We start from the raw sequence: 12,728 nt of genomic DNA, 5'->3' as shown, positions 1-12,728 counted from the left end.
TTTAAGATTTCTTAAATTATGTATGAATAAAAACTTTATTTTTGGAGAATGATTCTATCACGGATTGGTATTTTTATCCTCATGAACCAAATACTTGAAAATTGAACTAGCAAATTAAAATTGTGGCTGATGTTGCTAGGGGCATATGAGGATTGCCCAGTGCACCTATAAATGAATAATTCTATGAGCAAAACAATCCTAAGTAAAGTGGCCGCAACATCATCAGTTTGATTAATGGTCATACTTCTAAAGAAATAGATGGACGGGGCTGGAGAGATGGCTCAATGGTTAAGAGCATTGCCTGCTCTTCCAAAGGTCCTGAGTTCAATTCCCAGCAACAAGGTGGCTCACAACCATCTGTAATGAGGTCTGGTGCCCTCTTCTGGCCTGCAGGCATATACACAGACAGAATATTGTATACATAATAAATTAAATAAATATTTAAAAGAAAGACATAACAGCTTTTAAGGTGGCGCACGCCTTTAATCCCAGCACTCGGGAGGCAGAGGCAGGCGGATCTCTGTGAGTTCGAGGCCAGCCTGGTCTACAAGAGCTAGTTCCAGGACAGGCTCCAAAACCACAGAGAAACCCTGTCTCGAAAAACCAAAAAATAAAAAAATAAATAAAAATAAAAAAATAAATAAAAAAAATAAGATGCTCCATTAAGAAAATTGTTGTCAAACCCTGTCTCGGAAAAACTTAAAAAAAAAAAAAAAAAAGAAAATTGTTGTCAATTTTGGTGGGAGGGGCATACCTTGAAGGTGACAGTTCCTACCCATGATTAACCCCAATAAAAACACAAAATAATAATAATAATGATAATAATAATAATAACAATAATAATAATAATAATAAATGGATGGATGGAAAGGCTCAACAGTTGCTGTCAGAGGATTTAGGGGAGGGTTGCTTCTAGAAAATGCTAAAGCTTATGATGGGCTGGAAACACACTTTGACAGTCTCGGGATAGGTGCTGATGCATTGATCCCACACCCGGCAGAGATGAAGCAGCTCTTGCTTCTTTGCCATTAGCGTTACTCACTTGAGAGTAGCAGCTGGGAATGCCTCGGCATGTTTTTTTTTTTTTAAACTAATTCTGTTCATCTCAGAGTCCTAGGAAAATACCAGAGTCAGGTAGGTCATTTTTCTCCTCCTCTACCCTTCTCTACCCAACCTCAGGCACTGGTTGGTGCTGAGGGTCAAACCCAGGGCCTCTCACGTGTTAGACAAATGCCCTACCACTGAGTCACATCCGAAGTACTGACCTCTTCTGTTCTTAAATGTAGTCATAATACATTTCACTTGTGCAAAAGGTTGAAGAAAAAAAACATACGTGTGCACCACTATCCGCCTTGATGATTAGTAAACTGCTTATGTTAGCAGAAACCTCCACAGCACCTCTTTTCCTAGTTGTGCCCATTTATTACACTTTCTGAAAGCAACTGTTGTCTTCCACCTGAAGCTTGATAATTGGAAGCACTTTACATTTTATGTTGTACTTAGGAAACTATCTCTGAATAATAATAAATTATGAAATAATGATCATCCTTAAAATGTGAACTTTAAACTTTTTGTAAATAAAATACATTTTAATATTCTGTAATTCCCTAAAAATGTACCTGTGATATTCATGGATTTTAATACAGGTACTTTTAGGCCATTAACTTTTACTGGGTCTTTTGGATGGCCATATTATTATTTATTAATGTTTACCTATTATCTCATTACAAGTGTTTGGATACTTCAAAGGCTACTTTGTTGCAAACTTCTTCCATGGATCAGGTGACAGACAGAGCTTTTTGACCTTGGCATGGAATGACTGCCCATCAACCACATGTGCTTCTAGTTTTATTAGAGAACAGCAAATGGCTAATACAATAGGCTATGCACTGGTAGTATGTCGGAACTGCCATTGCTTCTTATCTGGCACATTCTTGTTACTCTCAGGTCTACTTTTTCTAAATGTAGCTGGTGAAATCATGGTTTTAATTTGCATTTTCAGATTGCTAGGGAGGACAAACGTCTTATGTAGGCTTCCTGTTGGGTGCAACTCATCTCATCCATCCATCCACCCATCCATCCATCCATCCATCCATCCATCCATCCGCCCATCCATCCATCCATCCATCCATCCGCCCATCCATCCATCAATCCATCCATCCATCCATCCACCCATCCATCCATCCATCCATCCATCCATCCATCCATCCATCTGTCATCCATCCATCCATCCATCCATGCATCTATCTACCATCTATTCATCCACCATCTCATTCTTCCCTTATTCTATCTATCTATCTATCTATCTATCTATCTACCTACCTACCTACCTATCTATCTGTCATCCATCCATCCACCTCAACCTGGCCCCGACATTTTCTGTGTGTTTAGGGGCTGCCTGGTATAGTGTGATAACTTGAGATAGTGAGGCATAAGACTGAGTTCCAGGTCTCATTGATGAGGGTTTTTGACTTATTACAATCAGATGACTCTAAAATGATGAAGAAGCATAATACCAACTTGGAAAATTACTAATAATGAGATCATATAGGTGATAAGGTTTGTGAGCTTCATGCTTTTATGCAAAGATGACTGCTATTCCTCGAGTTATTATTTGTCCCTGACAGTACCCTTCTACAAAACTGGAATGGCCCAATTAAGATATTCCCACTATAGTCATATCCAAATGACTGGAGAAATATCATTTCTGAGTGGCCAAAGAAAAGGCAGGAAGACGACAGATGCCACTTTCCTACAAGACTGTCACTAGCTTTAATCACAGTTGACAAACCCTCAGTCCCTGGGCACTTAATCTCTCTCTCTGCTCTTCCAGTACTCGGCAGGAGAAAGGGACTGGATCTTTTCAGGTCTGCAGAGCAGTTATGTGGTAATCGACGGTGTCTCTTTTTGTTGCTCAGCAACCAAACGAGAACTATTTGTGGTTCTTCACGAGACTTCCTTTAGATACAGTTTATGCGCCGTTCTTACTCCACGGGTTTTCAAGTCATTAAAGAGGCAACTGATAAAGAAGATTGCAGCATTCTCTTTACTGGGTCAAAACAGATTTCTGAACATAAAATATGACAGTTCAGTTATTGCAAAGCTATCTTACACCTTGACAACACTCAATTGTATACTTTATAAAATATATAAATGCCTAGATAGCGTGTCCTATCAAAAATTGTTGTAGGTGGCGATACGTGCAAAGGTGTGCTTGTTTGGATGGGAAGGATGAGGCAGATTAGTTATAGGCGGTGCTGCGTGAATGTCACTCACATGTTGTGAGACAACACATGAGACACCTGGTGTATGTCATCCCATGGTGTTCCAAGCCAAGTTCTAAGATAGACTGGATGTAAGAGCATAGAAGGGTAACTAGCTCTAGCTAGCTACAAACTGCTTGCCTATTTAAGAGGGTATCGTAAAGGAGTCGCTCAATCTCTGCATCTCCTGGCTTCTTCTTTCATAAGCCGGAAGTTGAAACATTGCTTCCGTTTCCTCATCGTCAGGTCTACCGTGAAAACGAGACCGTGCTGTGGAAACAGCTTTACCGCAGGAAGGTTCTCTGTACAGATATCAGCGTGCACCTCATTGGAAAGCTAGGCACATCTTTCAGTTGCCTGGAAGGGAGCATTGGTTCCTCAGTTAGTCATTCACTTACAGCCCTATTTAAGACCAGCAATTCTAGGGCTATCGACTTAAGGTCAGATTACCGTGACTGATGTGTGTGGTGGCCCCAGCGGTGTGACCTCACGAAGACCTGACTCCCAACCACGGGGTTCTCCTGTGCAGGAAAGGGAGGGTAAAGCTGATGGAACAAGGGGGTTTAGAACTATTGTTATATATGGAAAACAGTCTAAAATTATTTGCTTCTTTGTTAGTCATGGAGATAAATATATAGTGCTGGGTATCTCCTGGACACCTCATCATTTTGGGAAAAGAAAGAGCGCACTCTTGATGAAGCATTGTTTAAATTCAAGTTATTTTTACAAATTCCTCTACTCCCACGTTCTTTGAGTCACGGTGGACTATCAAATCTTTCTTTTTGTGTGTCTCTCTTGTTGCTATCTGCTTCCCCAGCTTCCTTGGACCAGACTAGAATGACTGACGTCCTAACCAATGCTCTTCTCACAGTCTACTCTATTAAGTTAGAACTGCTTGCTACCCATGCCTACTGCTTCCCACTCTTTACCTATAGTCTTTTGGCCTCATCTGTCTTCTCCACCCAGCAAATCACCGTCTTGGGAAGCCATGTCTTCACTGTTCACAACTGCTGCCTTGAAGTTGACCATTCAATGGGTAAGCCTATCTCAACTTACGCATCTCTTTCCCTACCTTTCCAAATATGTATTGTTCTGTTGCCAATGAAATTGTTGCTACCAAAGGCTTGTGACCTGTAAGCCTCAGACCTAACGGTTTCATTGGTATTCTGCTTCTTCCAAGCTTTCTGTACAATATACAAAGTGTTGGATCAGTTCTGTATTGGAAATTCTTTATATATTAGGCAGATTCTCATTGAATAAAGGACAGGAGTGGTTAGAGGAAAACTGGAAAAGATATAATAACTGAAATTAATACCATCTTCCTAGTGTTTCTAAATTCTTTCTATCAAATCAATTTAATCAACCATATCCATCCTACCAATTACATACATTCTGTATCAAACAGTTAATTCTTCCTCTAGCCAATAGGATTTATTTAACTTTATTTTCTGGAGCACATGCTAATTTTAATAGTATTAAAATACTATGAAAGAATTTTATTATGTTCTGGGGATGTGTTATTTAATTATTTGTTGATGTTCCCATTAGCATGTAAGAAGAAACGTGTTTTCATGTTGGAAATGTAAGTACACGGTTTGGGGCAGAAGGCTCTGTCCTGTTTAGTGATGGCAAAGATCTGTGATTGAGAACCCCAGCACACTCTCACACCTGTCCCAGCTAGGCCATGAACACTCAAGGGAATAAACTAATTAATGGCCATTTTTTCTAATGTTTCCTGATGGTTTTGTTAAAACAGTTCTCATTAAGAATTCTATTGCTGTGAAAAATCAAAAAAAAAAAAGATGTCAAATCCGGCCCCCCTAGTGACACACTTCCTTCAACAGTCCACACCTACTTCAACAAGGCCACACCTCCCAGTAGTGCTACTCCCTATGAGCTGATGAGGACCAATTACATTCAAACTACCCTGGGCCCCATAAACTTGTAACAATGTCATAATGCCAAATGCATTTAGTCCAGCTTCAAGAGATCCCATAGTCTATCTCAGTTTCAACAATGTTTAAAAGTTCAAAGTCTCTTCTGAGGCTCATGCAATCTCTTAACTGTAATATCTTATAAAATCAAAACGTAGATCACATACTTCCGACATATAAGGGCACAGGATATATATTGCCATTCCAAACACAGGGAAGGGAGCACAGAAAGAAAATCCTGGGCCAAAGCAAGACCAAAATCCAGCTGGGCAGACTCCAAACTCTGCATCTCCATGTTTGATGCCAAATGCTCTTCAGATCTCCAACTCTGCTCAGCTGTGTTGTGCAGCACACTTCCCTCTCTTGGGCTGGTTCCTCTCCCTGGTAGCAGCTCTCTTGGGCAGTTATGCTAGGACTCTAGCGTCTCTGACAGCTTGAATTCTCCAAGGACATTCAGGCTTCAGCTTCACAGCTTCCTGCAATGGTCTCTCCACTAGGCCACCATTCAGCGACACCCCTGACACAAAAGGCCTCAGCAGCTTTATTCCATAACTCCTTCCTTCTGTCCTTAACTCTAAACCCAGAACCACGAGGAGAAAGCTGCCGAGTTCTGTTGCTCTCTGGGCCTGGAACAAGACCTCCTCATTCAATTCCATCTTCACCAGCTTTCTGTCCTTCACTGCCTAAGCTTGGCTGTCGTGAAACTCGCTCTGGAGACCAGGCTGGCCTCAAACTCAGAGATGCACCAGCCTCTGCCTCCTCAGTGCTGGGATTGAAGGTGAGCACCACCACACCTGGCTGTAGGCTTCTTCAGCTCCTTTTCACAGCTGAAAACTTAACTGGATGGGATCCTGCCCTAAGGTCACCACTGTCTTTATTCCAGTTCTTAATCTGTTTATCTCCTTGAACACAGGACTTAGCTCCATCCCACTTCCTGGTGTACTTTTTTCTCCTCAAAATATACATTTTGTAATTTACCCCACTCAGCTTGCTCATTTTCATTACAGTTACCACTAAGAACCACAGGACAGAGTCTATACTAGGCTGTTTTGAGATTTCCTCTCCCAATGGAATTAATCCAAAACTTTACTTTAGCCTCAGGTAGACTCTTTGGATAAGGGCAAAGGAAGCCACTTTCTTCACCAAATTATCACAAGAATGATCTCTAGGCAACTTACTAAATCCTTCTCCTCTGAAACCTCTTGAGTAAGCCCCACAGTTCAAATAATTCTTTCACACGTCTATTGGTACAGTCAATGAAGCAGTTCTTAAAGCACTCCGCTGCTTTCCTAACCCAATCTCCCAAAGTTCATATTTCACCAAACAAAAACATGGTCTGGCCTATTTGAAAATACCCACATTCGGACCAACTTCTGTCTTAGTTTTCTATTGCTGTGAAGAGATACCGTGTCCTCGGCAACTCTTATAAAGAAAAGCCTTTAATTGTGGTAGCTTGCTTACAGCTCAGAGGTTCAGTTTATTAGCATCATGGTGGAGAGCATGGTAGTGGCCGGCAAACATGGTCTTGATAAGAAGGCAACTGGAACATGGCTTGTGTCGCTGACCAAAGCTTAAGCAAAAAAGATCTCCCACGGCGACACACTTCTTAACAGTGTCACTCTCTATGAGATTATTTAAACTAACACAGGTTCTACGCCTCTTATTGCTTCAACGTTTTCCCTTATACCTAAATCTAATTTCTTTTGCTAAAGTATTCTTTATTTCTGTTCATATAAAGACGGGAGCATCATTCTTTTGAAATGATTTGAAGCAATTTCTGAAATTCCCACGTGGCCTTTTAAAAGTGAAAGTTACAAATCAGACGGAGGAAAATTCCATTTTGGCAGCTGCTCTTGCCAGGGTTCTATTGACTTATCTTGGGGATACCATTATTGTACATGCCAATCAACTTGGGTATGAGTATGAAAATGGGTGCTTAGGTTACGGGAGCTATAAAGGTATTCCTTTAATATGAAATACTATAAATGACTTTGCAAATTAAAAGGGTGAGAAACAAACCTTAACATTAAAATACATTGTCTTGATAATTTTTTAAATTTTTCATTTCTTCTTCTTTCATACAATACATCCCAACCACAGCTTCCCTTCCCTCCACTTTCTCGGTACACCCACTCTCCCAGATCCATTCCCAGCTCTGCCTCCCTGCAGGAAAGAGCAGGCCTCCGGGGGACATCAACCAAGCTTAGAGCAACAAGATACAAATAAGACCAGCCACAAGCCCTCACAGTGAGGCGGGGCAGGGTGGGGTAACCCAGTGGAGGAAAAGAGTCCCAAGGGCACTGTGCACTGAGGCCAAGTGTGGAATAGAGGACAAGGTAAAAGCTTGGCAATTAGGAGGTTCAGGTCTTGATGTAGCTATGCCAATATCTGTCAACTATTTCTAGGTTGTGTTCCCTATTTATTCACTTATAAATTCAGCAAAGGTTTACATGTATTTAATTGCTACCAAGAGCCAGGCATTGTGCTGTAGAAAGAACATCAGATTAGATAACCACTAAAGTATTCTCTTCACTGAAATTCTAAGACAGAAGCCTTTGACTCAGGTTCTTGGACTATTCTTTAGCCCCTCCGTTTTTCATTTTCCCTTTTTCCTTCCCTCCCTCTTTCTCTCTCTCACTCCCTCTCTCCCTCCCTCCTTCCCTCCTTCCTTCCCTCCCTCCCTCTCTTCTTCCCTTCTTCCCTCCCTCCCTCCTTTCCTCCCTCCCTCCTTCCCTCCCTCCCTCCCTCTCTTCCTCCTTTCCTTCCTTCCTTCTTTTTCTCACACCTCCTTTGCCATCACATCATTTACCTCTACTACAGGGACCTGCAAGAGTCTCTAGCTGTGATTTCTGATGTCGTAGTAATAAACAGGAATGGAGGAAGAAAGGCAAACCACATTAGCTTGTTCTATCATAGGGTCTGCTAATTGCACCTCCAGTTGACTTCTGGGGAGGATCTAGGACCTTCCTAGGGCTTCTTGTAGTCAGGAAGGTCTCAGGACCCAGGGGTTGTGAGGTGTGAATAACTTTGCACACTGAGAATATCGGTACCAGACACTATATAGCACCTGACACTGCCTTCCTTGCGAGCTTATCACCACCTCACATGCTCAACGTAGTTTCGACTCCTTGTCCTCCAGTGCCTGGTGTTTAGTCTGGTACAGACTCTTCGTACCACAGGCAAGGCACTGGCATGGGTTCCCACCTCTTACCAGGCCTCTTACCAGGCATTCTTTGCTGGGGTTGGCCTATCCTTTGAGTTTGCCCCACACGGACCATTTTCTCTCCAGTTTCTTTGCTTCCTAGCCCACCGTAGTGCTCTTTCTTCTCTTCCCACTAACAAGCTGGTAGCCATCTCTGTCTGAGGCCATCTTCATCTTTCTGACCACCATGTAACCACCTCTTGTTACTTATTCCCCATAGCCCAATCTTCAGCTGCTGAACCATGCCACGGACACGTGGGATGCCTCAAGTCAGTGACTGTGTTTAATATTCTTAGTATTTATTTATCTAGCGTTTAAACCTATACCTGAGATAATCTTTACTTCAGACTTAAGAGACTGGGCCTGGGAGAGGTTAAGTAAGCTACGCATTCAAGTGGTAATGAGGTCAGACTCAGATTCCAAACCTAGGACTTCAATACAAGTGTTAAGAATTTCAAGCAGTCCAGGTCATACGTTGGCTTAAGGCTATTTTTCAGATTATCAACCAGGCTGCTGGGGAAAACAGCTTCAGGTCTTGAATGTGAGCATCGAGAGACAAAGTGCAGTATTCTTTCGACTGGCTAAGTTAATGGAGGGAGGCATCGAAGCAGATAATTACAAACAGGGAAATCCATTGCAATAGCCTGGTCCACCTTCTACAGTCTTCTCCAATACATTTGTTTTTGGAAGAGGGCTTAGGGGGTGCTGAGGTGGAGGGGTGACAGATGAAGGCAGTCTCCAGCACCCCGCAACCATGTGGTATATGTTTATCTCATAGATATGTACACACACACACACACACACACACACACACACACACACGGAGAAGTAAGAAAGGGCAGTTTCGAAGGCACAGCTTTAAAGGCCCCGCTTCTGAGAAGACTGTACACAACACTGGGCAATTTCAAGGGCACGCCCTAAAGGACAGGTCTCCGGAGACCTACGCAGACTTCCTACAAAAGCAGCTGGTGGCTGCGATATGCTATCTGTAGGCAGAGAACACTCTGTCTACGAGCCATCCGCAAGATGATAGAGTCCTTACATCCTTCTCAAAAGAGTGAAAGACTTCTTAATCACACGTCACCGTTTCAGCTCTGTGATCCCATGCAGATGTCCAATGAAAAGCTCGCCTCCCGATTGTGATCAGCACACGCACAACAATGACTGCCCGACAGCTGGGCATCCGTCCTGTGATCTAGTTACACTTCCTTTGTGCTGGGCCTTGAGTGGCGCGAGGTATTTAAATCCTGGCGTTTTATTTTCTTGAAAGGAAAATAGGAAACACATTCTAAGGGAATCTACAACACTGATGATCTGCCGACCTGGGAAAGATGGGACGATATTGTAGACAGAAAGTATAGACAGAGCAGCAAAAAGGCAGCACGGAATTTTTAAAAGTTGGTATTGCAAAGCTCCCCAAAGCGGAGGCTTCCTAAACACACCACTCACTTCAGGAATTTAGTAGCATAAATGGTGGGTGAACCTATTAAAAGACTATAATGCCGCCCGGGCCGTGGTGGTTCACATCTTTAATCCCAGCACTTGGGAGGCAGAGGCAGGCAGATCTCTTTGAGTTCCAGAAAAGAACAAAAACAAAAAAGAATGTAATGCATTTTAGACAACAGTTTTGGAGGAACCGCATAAAATGCAAAACAAACAACCTCTGAAAGGATCTCCAAATCCCAAAGTTTAGGAGAGCTTGTTAAATGTTTTCTAGACCTTCCTAAACGCTGCTGCGCATTGCGCATGCGCATCTGGGCTCAACCACAGGTAACGAACCAACCACACAACCCTACCTCGTAAGGAGTCCTTGCACGGGACAGTGAGAGATGCACAGGCTTACTCTCAAATAGGAGGAACAGTGTTGCTGGACAGGCATAATTAAAAGCATTTTTTTTCATTCTTCTTTCTGCATGTCTATGTGTTTGTGGATAGGTTACAGCATAATTTGCAAGAGTTGTTCTTTATGTCTAGGTAGGTGCTGGGGATTGAACTGTGTTGTCCAAGTTGATGGCTGGTGCCCGTCTCCAAGGAGTCATCCTTCTGACTCCCTGCGATTCTTCAAACAGACCTAGCTCCTAGGGCCCAGCGCAACAGTATTTTTCCTTATCTTCTCGCCTCCCTCTAACCTGGCATATCACGTGACTAGACACTGCCCGTCCACCCCACCCTCCAAGCGACGAGGGAGCTAGCTGGCAGGGCTAGAGCCGGGCGTTCTCTCCGGGCACGTCTCCAGTAGTTGATCCTATTTCCCCCACACTTGTCAACCGCGCGCCCCTCTCACTGAGCGAGAACTACGAAGACGGAAAGGATGGCTGCACCCATTTCATTTCACACGGCCGCCGCCTGCCAAACGCTTTCGTGTTTTTGTACTTGTGTGTTTCGAGTTTGCTGCCTGGCTTCCCCACACTTTTAAGATTGGTAGAGCAGTCCTATTGTCCTGGGGAAATAAAGGACTTTTTTTTTTTTTATCATACTGTGAAATTGATCTAAAAGAAGGAAGGGCAGAGCTCCATTTTCAGCCTTCAGACAACAGCTGGAAAGTGCTTTGTCTGAATTGCTGCTGGAAAAAGCATTGTTTGCTGGAACGGAGCTGGCGCTGATCCCGAGCCCCCAGACCTGGGTGGGGCACGGCTCCTGGTGGAGTTGCTGGGTCAGTGCTCTGATGCCTTCGACTCCATCACCCTGTGTCACGTTTCCTGAAAGGGCTTTGATTGGTGCTTCCGCTGGGGGTCAATCAACAGTCCCTAACTGGTACTGTAACATACCCCATTATGTCCGTCTACTTCTTCCTTCATTTGTGAGAAATTACAGGGCCCCCGCCGCCTTGCAGAAGGAGGCCTTCAGAAGATTTCTCCCATATGGGTTTTAGGAGTGGTGCAGCATTAAGTTGCTGAGTCTGATCAAATGGCTGGCAGAAAGAACAAATAAGAATATGACTGTATGCTGCACACACACACACTGGTCATGTGACTGTATCCTACATACATACCTGCACACTGGTCATGTGACTAAATCCTGCACACACACAAACATTAGTCATGTGACTGTATCCTTCATATACACACACACTGGTCATGTGACCGTGTCCTACGCACACACAAACATTAGTCATGTGACTGTATCCTACACATACACACACACTGGTCATGTGACTGTAACCTGCACACATCCCCACACACTGGTCATGTGACTGTGTCCTGCACACACACAAACATTAGTCATGTGAGTGTATCCTATACAATACACACACACTGGTCATGTGACTGTGTCCTGCACAGATACCCACACATTGGTATGTGACTGTGTCCTGCACACACACAAACATCAGTTATGAGACTGTACCCTACACATCCCCACACACTGGTCATGTGACTGTGTCCTGCACACACACAAACATTAGTTATGAGACTGTACCCTACACATCCCCACACACTGGTCATGTGACTGTGTCCTGCACACACATAAACATTAGTTATGAGACTGTACCCTACACATACACACACACACATACACATTGGTCAGAGACACACACACACTGGTCATACAACTGTATACTACACAGACACACTGGTCATGTGACTGTTTCCTGAATACATAGACACACATACACACACTGGTCGTGTGACTGTACCTTGTACACACACTGTTCATGTGCCTGTTTCCTGCACATACACACACACACACACACACACGTCATATGATTGTACCTTGCACACACACACTGTTCATGTGACTGTTTCCTGCACATACACACACACACACACACACACACACACACACTGGTCATATAACCGTATCCTGCATAGACATGCTGGCCATTTGTCTATACTCTGCACACATATTGGTCATGTGATTATATGATCATATTCTGCATAATACTGGTCATGTGATTATATTCTGCATATATACATACATACACATATACACTGGTCGTACAATTATATCCTGCATAGACATGTTGGTTATTTGACTATACTCTGCACACACACTGGTCCTGTGATTATATTCTGCACACACACTGGTCATACAACCGTATCCTGCATAGACATCTGGTCGTGTGACTGTGGACCACACATACACACACATACTGGTCTGAGGTTTAAGGAAAGAGCCCTTCTAACTTCAGAGGGAAACAAAAGATGTGGCTCTTTGTGGACGGGTTGTACTTGCTCCCACACGGACCCCTTGATTGCCTATTCCAGTTTCAGAAAGAGCAGCATTGGATATGAGCCTCCAGGAGTCAGTCTGCTCACTGGGCTACATACACCAAGACTGCCTAATGGAGATTCCCCTCTATATTCTGTGAATGTGCTTTATTACCATTGG

The 12,728-nt window shown here is 43.3% G+C and overlaps 1 protein-coding gene across 5 annotated transcripts in view; it reads right to left on the bottom strand.

Annotated features, from left to right (window-relative positions):
* Positions 1 to 12,728, bottom strand: part of LOC121434623 (membrane-associated guanylate kinase, WW and PDZ domain-containing protein 2) — a 1,272,606-nt gene that overhangs the window by 218,082 nt on the left and 1,041,796 nt on the right. The window lies entirely within an intron of this gene.

Source organism: Microtus oregoni, unplaced genomic scaffold (genome assembly GCF_018167655.1).
Source record: "Microtus oregoni isolate MIOR12 unplaced genomic scaffold, Mior012 000044F_ref0000062, whole genome shotgun sequence".
In the NCBI taxonomy this organism is placed as follows: domain Eukaryota; kingdom Metazoa; phylum Chordata; class Mammalia; order Rodentia; family Cricetidae; genus Microtus; species Microtus oregoni.
This window is presented reverse-complemented; position numbering and strand designations above follow the sequence as displayed.